Source organism: Tupaia chinensis, unplaced genomic scaffold, assembly GCF_000334495.1.
Source record: "Tupaia chinensis unplaced genomic scaffold, TupChi_1.0 Scaffold000667_1, whole genome shotgun sequence".
Lineage (NCBI taxonomy): Eukaryota > Metazoa > Chordata > Mammalia > Scandentia > Tupaiidae > Tupaia > Tupaia belangeri.
The window spans coordinates 327907-341697 of NW_006160189.1; the positions used below are offsets into that span (position 1 = coordinate 327907).

Genomic DNA, 13791 nt, shown 5'->3' on the forward strand with positions numbered 1-13791 from the left:
TGCTGATGTTTCAGGGCTCTTCTGTTACACCCTTCTACCTTCCCAGCACGAGAGAAAATGCTTCTGCAAGAAGGAATTAATGAAGAGAGCTGCAAAAGAATGTGTGACGACCTCTCCTGACATGGCACAAACTTTCCACCCATGTCACGACAAAGGGGAGAAGGTAATTAAGTTTGAATAGATGGATGTAATCAAATATATTCAGCGTTGAAAATGAACACATTTTTAAAGAGGGAAAGTTTACGAAGATACAGAGGAGTGGGAGAGTCAACCAAGACATTTTCCCCTGCTTTCCTCTCATTGTTCTCATTAAAATCTAAATTAGCTATTCAATGCAGATTTGATTCCCTCTCTATAAAAAGGACCCTTGTGATTGATGTAGGGTCTTCTTCTCCCTCTCTCATTCTTTCTCCTCCTCTCTTCCCACCTTTTCCCCTCACTCCCTCTCACATCACTAAGTCTACGCAGACTTTGTCTCACAATTACATAGCATGAAACGTGTTGGAGAACGAAAGGGGAAAGATGCCCTTCCCCATTAAGCCCAACAGTTCTTAATTTGATTAGTTGTGGGAAATGGGAATTTTACTCGTTTTCTTCACAACTTTAATCAAACTCCAGCTACTTTCCTTAGCGAGGAATCAATAATCTGCCCTTAACCAAATTACACTATTATATGACTCATTTTATTTGTTTGCTTCAGGAAAATTTCATAATCAGTGTGCAAGATGGACCCAATACTTTAGCAATCCTCTATAAACAAACTTCAGTACTTTTAACTAATCTGGTTGATTTCTAATTTTCTTTCATTCTAATTGAAAATGAATAGTTTGCATTGGTGTGAGACAAGGACATGAACTGTAATTATGTTCAGGGCCTCTTCCTGATTCCTTCTTTGATACTGTTTTGCTAGTATTCCAGCTGACATTGGGGCTTTGTAGTGATTGCTTCATTAAAGGGTAAGGATGTCCTAATCAGCTAAAGTATTACTAGAAAGCTGTTGTTTGCCAATACTGTGAGAATATGCCCAGTGTGTTCTCTTGGCTTTCTTTAAAGAAGAAAATGGTAGCTCCAAATACCAGTGATCCAGCCAAACTTAAGTATTAATCGCCTCCTTTTGTCAAATCTATGCAAAGCAGAATTAGAGTTCAATGAGTATATGATCTTGATAAATGTTATTCCTAAATAATTATTAATCTATAAATCAGCTAGGTCGTATATTAAAATACATATAGATATACTCTAAAAATGTGAAAGTTTGGTGAAAACATTCAATTTTATAAGCATCTCAATAATGGACAGAATCACTTTTTATTCTCAGACTCTCCTCCCTCAATCCCTACCCTACTTGAAAGTTCAAGTAAATTATACTGCTAATTATGAAGCTTTAACATGAAACCCTTTTGTTTTACTTGGGAAAACACAGACTGCATCCCATTTTTGGAAATTTCTAAATCGTAGTTGCCATGTTGTTCATCTATTTATATTGCTAATTTGTAAAATGTAATTGACTAATCTCTCTGGTATACACACAACCTAAAAATGTTTAATTGATAATGCTTTCAAGTTATCATGTAGGAGTGCTTAAAATGAATTTCAATTGGTTTTATTAAGTATATGTAACTATAGGATATTTGGCTTCAAGAAGTGCAATTTACCAGACTAGTGAAAACCATTTTATCTCATATGCCATGTGGACACCATATTCTAACATACATCTATTTTTTTCTTTCTTTTCTATTCCTATATAAATTCACCATTGAATTACTGACAACTAAAGATTTAAAAGAAAAACGACTGCATATTTGTATTTCAGGACTTCCACCATTATTATCTCATAACCAATGTAACAATAAGTGTAGTAATGTAAGAACTTTTTTTCTTAAAAAAGAAATCATTCCTCACAGGCTAAATCCACCATAATTATCTTCATAAAACTAATCACAGGTCAGATATTCCAGCAAACATTCCTATTCCCTGAGCAATGATTTCAATGATTTTACCTGATTTCAAATAGTTTAATTTTAATCACTACAATGCCTCTTACTATACAATACTCCTATAGTCTACCACGTACAAGTCTCTTTTTATATTCAATGTAATATTTCGATTTACTTTATATTAAAAATCACATTAGGAATAGTATAATAAAGAATAGAAGTGGAGAGCCAAGTTTTCTTCTGGATGAAATATTGGCAAATTTATGTTTGATCATAGATTAGTTGGTTATTTTATTTCCATTATGAAGAGCCTTTTGTTTAGGTTGTTGTGTTTAGTTCTCTCTCTCTTTTTTTTTTAAGCCTGAAAGTTAATTTGACTGCTGCCCATCAGTGAAGTGAGCAATTCAGTAATTAACTTTTGTGTTTTAAATGTATGAACTTTAATTAGATTTCATTATAAACAAACAAACGTCAACCATAATTATAAGCTCCTTGGTTTACCCACATATTATCCCTTTTCAAACAAACTTGATGTCAGACAAATTAAAATCAAGCAGCCAGCAATTTTGAGTTGAATTTTACATGATCTGCTGGTAACCTGATTACTCTAACTTCAATATCATTACAGGAAAAGTATTTCAGGAAAAATAATTACAAGAATTCCAACAGGAGACAAGCTTAATTGTATTGATTCAAAAGATGCATGTTCAGAGGAACCATGTTGAAGGAATAATGTTATCTCAAATCTACAGTTTCTATTAAAATGAAATTGTCCAGCATGAAAGAAGCAATTTAAGATCAGTGTCTGCAGAACTAGAGATACTAAACTAACTAAATAATTATCTGAGCCCAATTATCTTATACTTTAAGTAGCAAAATATCAGTGTGGAGCAACTACAAGGCATAAGGTTTTCAGGTTTTATTTACTGACTGGTGTATCTATTAGGACCAAGAACAAGTGGAGCTGTCAGGACATAATGAAGGTAAATGATTAGTTAGCACCAAGCCTGAACTCTTCTTCAATGCAATAAGAGTTAATTAAAGTTTACCACCAAACATCAACCAAAGCAGGATGTTGATCAGGTTTCAGTATTAAGTGCAAACAGACAATAGTGGGCAGCAATTAGCGCAGCTATCAAATGACATGCAATGATAATTATACATTTAAAACAGCTAAAGAGCTAGGGGAAAAAAACTAATCAGCCTCTTTGACGACAAATACTCAAAGGGCAGGAAACAGGTATCAGATTATTTCACTTCAACACTGTAAATCAATAGAATTAAACAAGAAGAGGTTGTATGGGTACATTATCTGAGAGGGAACAGTTAACTGGTCTCAAAATGAAATAAATCTACTAGGATTGTTCTATCAAAGATAAGAACTTCTCTAGCTAAAGAAAGGAAGTTAATTTTAAATTAAAGTTTCAGAATGAAGTCTGTATAAAGAAAGTTTAGCTTCACAGTTTTGCATAAATTCAATAATGCAACAAGCATTTCACTATAATTATGGTTAATTAAATTATGTGTTCACTTCTACTCTGCTACACGATGAAAAGTACTTTATGTCTAAATGTTCTTTGTGTACTCAAATATCTCCCCCAAAAGTTTTTAGATGGTTTTTACGGCTGAAATACTTTTACAGCAGCAAAGTTTAAAACCCAAACTGTGTATTCATATTTAATACGTGTTATGCCAGTCTTCCCTTGATGCCATTCGAACCAATGACTTCAATCTCATTGAAATCAATGAACTTGCATACAAATTACCCCTCCCGTTAATTTTAATAAGTCACTTCATTCTTTTCCATAGTTTCTGGCCCGCAGCCTACAGCATGTCTCTGGAAATGTGCCCATCCTCTTGACCTCACCTCCCCCATTTTCCCAAGTAATTCTGTTATGCTAAGGATTTGTACACAGTGTTGGCTAATCCCAATATTTCCCTGGAGCTAAATCTAAGCCACGGCCAACTCTCAGCACAAAAATGTCTCTCTCCAAAAGCCCTTTCGCCCCCTTCAGCACTCATACACTCATTGGTCCTGACATTTTCACTTCAGCCAGGACAAACGAGCTGATGACTCTGATGTGACTGCACGGGAGGATGGCTTTATCTAACGCTATATCATTAACTCTCATCACCATCTCCTAAGATGGCTCTTCTGGGTTGGGCTAACATGTTGTGAAAATTTGAGGAAAGTTTTCTCAAAATAAATGCACTGTTCGTAGTAAAAGACCAACTTCATCAACAAAAGGATAGCCAGAATAGGCAAGAAGAGAGGGGGGTGATGAGGATGGAGGGAGACTAGCATTAACTAAATGTTGCTCTGGGGATTTAAGTAACTCTCCTCAACCTCTGCCCCAGTGCAAACCAGCCAGATGACTGTCTCTTAAAGGTCCCTCCCGTCTGAATGGGCGGCTCGAACAGAGCATAATTTGTGAAGTGACACAAATGAAGCTTCTTAGCTAAACATGGCTAAGCAATTGGCAAGCCAACCCATTTCCCATTTTTTTTTGTTTCTATCTCAGTGTAGTACCTATTTTATTTTCAAACCCCTAATTTCCTATGTTATTAGATCTCTCTAAATTCACTTCAGTGGGGTGGGGGGGGGGGAAGACTGCCAAAACCAATTTCACTCCAAGATGAACGCATTCTTCAAATAGAAAAAAAATTTTTTTTCAGCTATTATTAAATGTGAAACTCTTTAAAGTATTTGAAAAGGGAAGTTTTTTTTTTATTTTTTTCATTTAGTATAAATACCATAACCTTTAGGTTAAGTTAGAACCCAAGTTCCAGTTACAGAGTTCTTGTTATGTATACTATGGAGTTTACAGAGTAGATACTTGTAACCTCTTCTCTCAATTCATCTGAGGACACAGCCAATCAGAGTCAACTCTAGCATAACAGACCTCGGGAAAGGAGGTCAGGCTTTGAGGTAAAGTGCTATTCACTCTTGGACCATGCAAGGAGCTCTTTATTCCTGTTCTTATTGGCATCGGTCCCCCTTCCTAGAGCAAGAACAAAGCCAAGTGCTCGTGTGAGGTTTATGAATAAATCAGAGGTGAGCCACTTTAAGTGCTGCCCATGATTTCCTTGTTGACAGTGAGCACTTAAACAGGCTTCTATGACCAGCAACTTCTGGCAAACCATAATGATTCCTAATCTGCACCCTGCTTCATTTCAAGAACTAAATGACCCACCTCATGTTTCCAGCAAGTTTTCACCTTTTAGGCAAATTTTGTACTATCTGTAACAACTTCGATTTACAATTTCAGAGAACTATGTCCTAAGTTCACCAAAGGAACTCGAGCAACTGAAAAACTTCATTGGCTTGGGAACATTCCACAAATAAATTCTTCTCACAGGGCGAATTAATATTATAAATTTTTTGTTATATTAATATTCTAAAATAGTTTTGGTAGGAGAAGAGCTAAGCCAACCTAGATGAATAAAATGATAAGTGGTTCACTGCAGAGAACACACATATGCACACATACACACATTAGATCTCATCAGCTGTGCTCTGTAGTCACGTGATGTTTCCCAGGAATTTCTATGAGCCGAAGTTTCCTTATTGGTTACACAATAGGATCGTGCTATATCCCTGCCAACTCCAACAACCTATGGTTCTAACATAAAAACCATTTAGATTACACTGGAAGATAGTTTTCTTCATGGACCTTTCTTACCAGCTGCTGGTAAGATTGTATATTTCTTTTCAGTATCTACATTTCAAGAGGAGAGGCAGATTCCAGAGTATAGTAATCTGAAGTTTCCTATTTACATTTTTTATTATAATTATTTAACCCTTCATTTATATACACTTATTGAATACTAAGGACTTGCCAACAATATATCTATCACTATAAATATAATAAATATACAGATGTGGGTTCTGTCATCACAGATGCTACGATTTACTTGAGGAAACATTTAAGCATCATGAAAAATGCTAACATGCTAATTGTATACGTTCAGTGAACTCTATCCTTAACCTGGTCAGTGTTCAGTAAATACTTAGCCTTAAGTAAATGTGCTTCAAATGAACTGTCAAGACCAGAGTCTGCTGGGCCAGCTGGTGGCGTGGTGGGTGAAGGTGCTGGACAACATGACATTGCCAACTAACTATACAGTCTGAGTGAACCCAGAAGCTGGAAGAACATATGTGCATATGTGCCCAGAATCCTGGAAGGAGAATGGAGGACAAGGATTGTGGCATGGCCATCCTCTCAAGGGGTAACCTCTCTCTCTCTCTCTTTCTCTCTCTGTCTTTCTCTCTCTCTCTTTCTCTCTCTCTCTCATGCATATGCTTTCCGTCTCTAGGAAGCATGCACACCCTATGGCAAAAATTTAAAAGAGAAATCAGTCTCTTATAATGATCAGAATGTAGGCCATGCACACATTTAAAAATGTTTTTTTCTTTTTCTTTTTATTGCCAAAGGGTGAGTGCACTAACCAGACAGAAACGGGAATGGGGAGAAGGCACTTCCCCAGCGGGGTGTAGTAAAACCATACTTCCTTCTCCTCCCTTTCTCCATCCTGTTGGGATTTCAGGTATGCACACACATGCACCCAATGTGTTTTACAAGCCACCAGGACCAAGATGAGAACTGAAGTCAGCCATGTGGAATCCAGCTCCCTTAAACATTAGGCATTGGAGCTGGCACCACACTTTTATTTTCAGATAGACTTTAAGAGACCAGACAGTGGTACAGTAGTAAGGCAATGTTCTGCATTGCTGAACCCACATGGGCAGGTCCTCTGTTCATTTCCTGGAACCTCCCTGATCATACCGTGTGCACCCATGTATACCAATGATCCGTGGTAGAGCAGAACACAAAGGCTCAAATGCAAGTTCTTGTCTCTCTCTCTCTCTCTCTCACACACACACACACATTCTCTCTCTCTCATCCCTTAGAAGAAATAAACTTTAAAACAAAAACAAAAAAACACGCATGCAAAAAAAAAGGGGGGAACACTTTAACAGTATAAACCAAATGTATATAAATATTAAACAAAAGTTAAGCTTAAAATTATAAATTACAATACAAATACATTTTTATTTATTAAAAATTTAAGCAATATTTTAAATGTGTATCCTGTAACTATAACAATGAGAAATTATTTAGTATAAAAAAATAAAAAAAAACAAAAAAATGACAGAACTAAATTTTAGTTTCTTTATGGTCCCCAAAATCATTTACATATTGATTAACTCTTATCATCTTTTTTAAAAAAAGAATTATTTTATTTAACTTTATTTATTTATTCTAATTTGACTAGGGAGAGATAGAGTGAGTGAGAGAGAGAGAGAGAGAAAGCAAGCCGCCAGGTCCGGGACTAGAATCGCGTTTGGCCATGTGGGAGTCTAGCGTCCTTAACCACCACACCACCTGCTGGCCCCGGCTCTTATCATCTTTGAAACTGGATAGTCTTCCCCTGAAAAACATCCTATTATAAAAAGATAAAGGACTGTATTCTCCTCTGTGAGTAAGCCAGGTGGAGACTCATAATAAACAACAAAATTCTCCAAGAAAATGTAATGGTTACATAACATTTCTGGCATATGAATAGCTGGATCTCCTCTCTAGGTTGGTATAAATTCTGGTCAGCAGAGTACCATGTAACAGTAATCATGTTGTTTTCATGGCATACCAAAGTATCATAATGCCAAGTTTCTAAAAAGATGTTTCTATGATATCTCATCTAGTTTTGGAAAATCTTCTAATTCAAAACTTTTCAAGTGGACTGGGTCACCTTTAAAACTTAAATAGGAATTGTGGGCTTTTCTACTGTATTTAATGAGCAATCTGGAACCTTGAGTTCAGGTGGATTGATGAAGGCATGGATTATTTAAAAGCTGTTTCTGTCCTAAGCAGCTTCTTAGAAAATTAAAGATCAAAATATGTATTAAATATCTCAAAATCAAACTAAGTTCTGATGATGAAGTGGTAGATAGTGACATGAACATCTACAATCAACCTGGATCTAAACTAGGTACCTGTAAATGAGAAAATGTGAGAAGAAAGTTGCTATTCCATGTCCTTACATTTAGACATGTCCGTTGTATAATTTCTACCCTCTTCTCTTGTAGGGGAAAGTGAAAACTCTGTTCAAAATATGTATTTAGATTTGCTTTTTCAAGTGGCCTTTATTTTATTTAAAAATTTTGCTATAGGGAGCATGTAAACATTGGAGAGAGATGGAGAAAGAGAGGGAAAATGAAAAGGTATCCCCAGGGGGTCTGGCTTTGCCCCAGTCCCTTCTGGGGATTTTGGGCACACGTACAAGTGCCCCCAGAGGGTTTCTTAAACCACCAGGTCCAGGATTTGAACCATACATATCTGGCCATGTGGGATCCAGCTGCCTTAGCCACCATGCCATCAGCTGGCCCTCAAGCAGTCTTTAGCTGAGCATTAAAACCTACTATTGAAATAAAGCAAAACAAAAAGGGATATAGGGATTACCTATTAGATCCTGTCACATTCACTTTTTTAATATTTACAACATGTTAACCTTATGTAATCTCCACAGCAATGTGAGATATAGATGAGGAAACAGGTTCAGTATGTTTTTGTAACTTACATAAGATCACCAATAACAGAAATTTATGCTGGCATCTTATAGGTCTAATACAATTTCTATTTGTCATTGGGTTGGCAGAAAATGGAGATTTTTTCATATCTAAAATTTAAGTTAAAGTAGAAGAACTGGTCCAGCAGGCGGCGTGGAGGTTAAAGCAGTGCATTCCCCATTGCCGACTCTGTGATTTGAATCCCTTAAAAATCACGGTGTGCTTGAGTGTGTGTGAATGCCCAGAATCCTAAGAGGAGAATGGGATTGTGGTGTGGCCATCTCCCTTACTAAAGAGATGATTTCTCACTTTCTTTTTTTCTCTGTCTCTGGCAAGCACATGCGCCCTATAGCAAAAGCAAAACTAAAAGAAAAAGAAAATTGAACTAATTTAAAAAGGGAAAGGAATCCAAAGTAAACAGAATTTTAAAAATGCCTGGCCTTAGCTAAGCGTCATTCTTTTTGTACAACATGCTCCCTCTAAAACATCACTGCTGTCTTCATTTACTTTCCTTACACAGAACAGAAACCTTGTTCTTGTTCACACCATGTTCGTGATTACTAAGAATACATTTGAAGTCACTGAGATCATTGATTTTTTTTTTATGAACTATAGACTCTTATTGGCTATTCGAGGCACCTAGTCCAACCTCTTACATCATGTAAAACTACTTGCAACAGTCACAATGATCAGCAGCAATTCCCATTCTGCTTGGCTCCTTTCTGTTACAGAGAGCTCACTCCCTCAAAGGAGACTACTATGGCCAGATAACCACTGCCCATTTTCCTCTTCTCATCACCATTTCCACACTGTTCACACCCCTTTGTGCAGCAAACCTTTTCCCCATCAGCCAATATAGATGAGTAACCATGGGTCCTAGACTTAGGATACTTGAGTTCTTGTCTTGGCATTCTCCTCCCTGGCTGGGGAATTCAACAACTTCCCCTGGATTCAATTTCTCATAGTTTTAAGTGAGCTGATTGAACTGAATGATTCTAAGGTTGTACCAGACTATAGTAGTTTGATATCTACTCTTTTCTATTGAGGTGGTCTTGCTCAATTCTTAGAAAACAAAAAGGTTGGTCTATGGAGAAATATTTTTTTTTAATTATTTTTATTTTTATTTTTTTTTTTTGGAGAGATTTTCACTGTAGGGCGCGTGCGCTCACCAGACAGACAGAGAGAGACATAGAAACAGAAAGCGAGAAATCACCCCCCCAGGGGGGATGGTCACGCGCAATCCCTTCTCCTCCATTCTCCTCCCGGGATCTTGGGCACGCACGCACACGCGCCCGGCGTGAGTTTTAAGCCACCGGGTCCGGGACACGAACCGCGGTCGACTACGTGGGAGTCCAGCGACATAGCCATTACGCTAACTGCTGGTTCCTATGGAGAAAGAATTTGACAGGCAATCCCTATGATTGCATCTGAAAAGGAGAGAGAGGTGCTAGCATGGGGAGAGCAGAGCTGTGCGTGTCTGTAGACTGTCCCAGCGAGCAGGAGTGTTAAGGAGAATGAAGCACACACTGTATGAACCAAACCCAAAAGAGATGGCTCATTCTCGTTCTGAGTTTGTGGGCTCAGGAAGTAATGAGATAGTGGTGTTACTCCCGAATTTATGTTTAACAGAAAGTCCTATGAACTGTATTTTAGAAGAATCCACATTAGTAATACTTCAGGTTTAACAAAGGTACTTTGGGAAATGTAAATCTAGCAGTGAGTGGGCTTCTTCAACCTTTTTCTTACAAACAGGCCAATATTAAGAGTTTCCCAAAACTTCCTTCTTTCAGAGTTTTGTTTTGTTTTTCACAGTACAACCAGGTGGCACATACCAGCTCATGGGTTTTTGTGTTTTAACATTGTTAGAACTATGGATTTCCTTTCTTCTTTGCAGAGAAGGAAAAGAATTTTATGGACTGTTATAAAATGCATATTTTAACCCAAAAGTCAATTTTTCTTGGTTAAAATGATTTAGATCTGAGTAAATACAGAATGCTTTCTGTTTTTATAGCTAGAGCACAATGGAACCTATAAACTCAGTCTTTAGAGGTACATGCTATAATGTGCACCACTCAGTAATTATCATTTGAGCACTGTCGTATCCCCAGGACAAACAAACATTAGAAATGATCTGTCATCCGAATACACGGTGCTGCGTGTGAACCTCTGACCTAGGTGACCAGAACACCTACTCAAGACTTGTCTTGGACCATCAGGGCATTATGCTATATTAACTAAGTCAGTTTGCCCAAATTCTTCAGTTTTATTTGTTTATGTTTTTAATCTCTAGAACATTGAAGTGGCAAAGTATATTAGAGATAAGCTTCTTGTCAGATAGGACTTCAGTGTGAGAGCCATTTTTCAGTGGAGTACATACATTCCAAAGTGGCTCAGAATGGCAAATATTTTATTTCACTTTCAAACTTTTAGGAGTCGGGGAGAACAGAGTTGCCATTCGTGAACTGAGGATTATATGTCAAATGTGAAACCATATCAAACTTTCAAGGCAACTTGTGAACCTCCGAAACCAGGGAATTAACAGAACATCAAATCCAGCAAGATCACAAGGGGCACAATCCTTATGCAAGAAAATAATGCCATCGAGCCCTCATTAAAAGCCCATTTTGTCCTTAGCCATCAAAGACTCTTGAGTGCAGTGAGATCTTGGTTATATCATCAGGGATAACGAAAACAAGTGCCAAGAGAAACTGTGCACTTTTAGTTCTCACATGTGTCCATCTGTTCACATATAAACATATATTCTGCTTTCTGTCTGATTCCTAAAATCTTGATATCAGAATACCCTGGGCTTTTGCCCATTTCCTAAGAATGCAGACATCACATAAGCTACTATTAACCCATGTGTGATCCACTTCCATGGTGGCTGGAAACCTGCCAGTTACAACACATGGTGCCTGGTTAACAGTGTCTTAAAATATAAATGAATTTATTTTTTAAATTAACACATTTTTCTTATGGAAATACCTTAATAAGCCCTTTTGCATGTAAAAGAATAGCCTCCATGTGGATTTTTTTTGTTCTTTTAAGACTTTTTGCAAGCATATCATAAAGTTCACCATAAAAGTTTCTGAAACAATCCAGAATTTCTTGACAAATTTTAAAAAGGACTCTAGTAAAGAATTTTGGCGACTATATAAGAAAGATCAAACAGTTTTCCTTTACAGTCTGCTATACTCAAAGGCAACCTTTACACTTTAATTTACATGAAAATATTTCTGATTCGTCAAGTTTCCATCTAACTATCTTAATAGTACCTCAATAACTGGACCACAAAAGTGACAAAGCAAAGGAAAGGTCTGCAATCTAACCATCAAGTTAGGTAAATATCTGATGAAATCTTTCAACTCTGCTCTGGGGCAGCCTTCAATGGATCATTTATGGTGACCTAAAACCCAAAAAAAAGCTTATTTTAAGTGTGTACATATAAATAATTATCTACACTGCATTTGATTTACAAATGTACAAAAGAACCAATTCCCACCTTTTAAAGTGTCTTAACACTTATTTTAACTACCCTAATTATGGTTGAAGAAACATCATTAAGACTCCTGATCACATTGTCAACTGATAACCTGTTACAGCCCTCACTGATGACAAGGGAAAACCCTTCTGCAAACGTTTCCAAGAGTGATCATACAGTACTCAGATGTATTTAAAAGGCCTTATCTCTAAATCAAGTATACAATATATCTACAAAGCACATGAAGACTGTATTCAGAACTCTATGAATTAAACCCTAAGAAAATAACTCTGTATCCTCTTCTACTATGCCTCCTAGCCACAGAGACTAATAGGCCACTTAAAACATTTAAAGTTGCCAAAAGTCAGAATACACAACTCATTCACAAGTGCAGCATTCCACCACTCAAGAGATTTATAGCCGATGGGGCTACATCACACAGTATATTCCATCACTAACTGAATTAAATATCCCCACCATACCATTGGCTTCTTCTAAAATAATTGTTTTTGCCAGCAAGTTGCTGGGAATTCCTGATGCCCAATAGTCAATATTTGGCTAGCCTGGCATGTTTCTGAAAACGTCGACATACAAACCTCTGCTGATCATCCTCTAGCAGCACCAATGCCAGCGTACTACTTCACAGTGATGATGAAAACTGAGCGCATCTTATGAAGTTGCTGAAATCTGAGTCCCTGCTTGTTTTCTCAAGTCTTGGACAAACATAACTTTAGACAGAGCAGCATAGACATAAAGAAAAGAGAAGCCTGCATTTTCATCTTCCTTTCATCTTAGTCATTCAGTGAGCCATTCAGGACCCTATTCAACAGAGCTTTTCATTATGCAAAAAAATGCTAATCCTTTTCCGATGCTTTCACACTTGTATAAACCCCCATTCCTTCGACTGAAAAGCAATTATATCAGTTTACCTTTCTGTCAAAAACAGGATTAATATTCCAATAACAGAATCTCTTTTCTTTTCCTATCTTTTTGCTTTAGGAAACTAGAGATTATTAGTAAAGGCATTCTTAGAACAAGAATACATTATTTTAAATATGATTATGTTAACCAATGGGTAGAAAAAGGAGAATAATAATAATAAGAAAAAGTCCTTCAGTTACTGCAGAAACTCTTTTCTGTGACAGAACTGACCTTCCCTTTACAGATGCCCAAAGAGAATGAGACTCACTCTGGTCTATTAATCAGAAACAAATTATGAAAGAATGTAGCTGGACTGGTTGACACTATCCCGTCTTGGGAGACTCAGTAACAGCCTAGTAACAATGTCCTCTTCATGAGTAATGAACAGCCATGACAAATGGGGCAGAGAAACTATTTATTTGCATATGCAAATTCTCACACAAGGGAAACATGTACAAACAAGTGTCATTGTAAGGTGGATTAGGCAAACAACGCTTTCTTTTTAGGACATTCTGCAGCCCAGAACATTAGTCAGCACAATTAAACCAGTCTCCATGGAGACTAATGAAATTTCACTATGGTATGAGTTAAATTAGATAGCTAGTTATGTGTTTCCACAATCCAACTTGAAATCCATTATTGTTACAGAACAATACAGCAATTGTGCCTAGCTGATCTTTGCCAGCTCAACAAGCTCCTAAGTTGACAATTTGCATATGTTAATATAATTAAGCACTAATTACATGAAACTTGTACATATTCTACATGCACTTTCCCTGGGCGCTTCTCAGTTTGAACCTTGGCCAAGTCTTTAACCCTTAGGTTGGTCTTAGAGAGAAAAAGGAAAAAAAAAAAAAAAAAAAAAAAAAACTCTGCCCGTGGGA

General features: G+C 37.0%; 1 protein-coding gene across 1 annotated transcript in view; it reads right to left on the reverse strand.

The window, feature by feature from the left end:
- The window catches only part of ZFHX4 (zinc finger homeobox 4), a 230495-nt gene that overhangs the window by 210445 nt on the left and 6259 nt on the right, over nucleotides 1–13791 (reverse strand). The gene's annotated exons all lie outside the window — the stretch shown is intronic.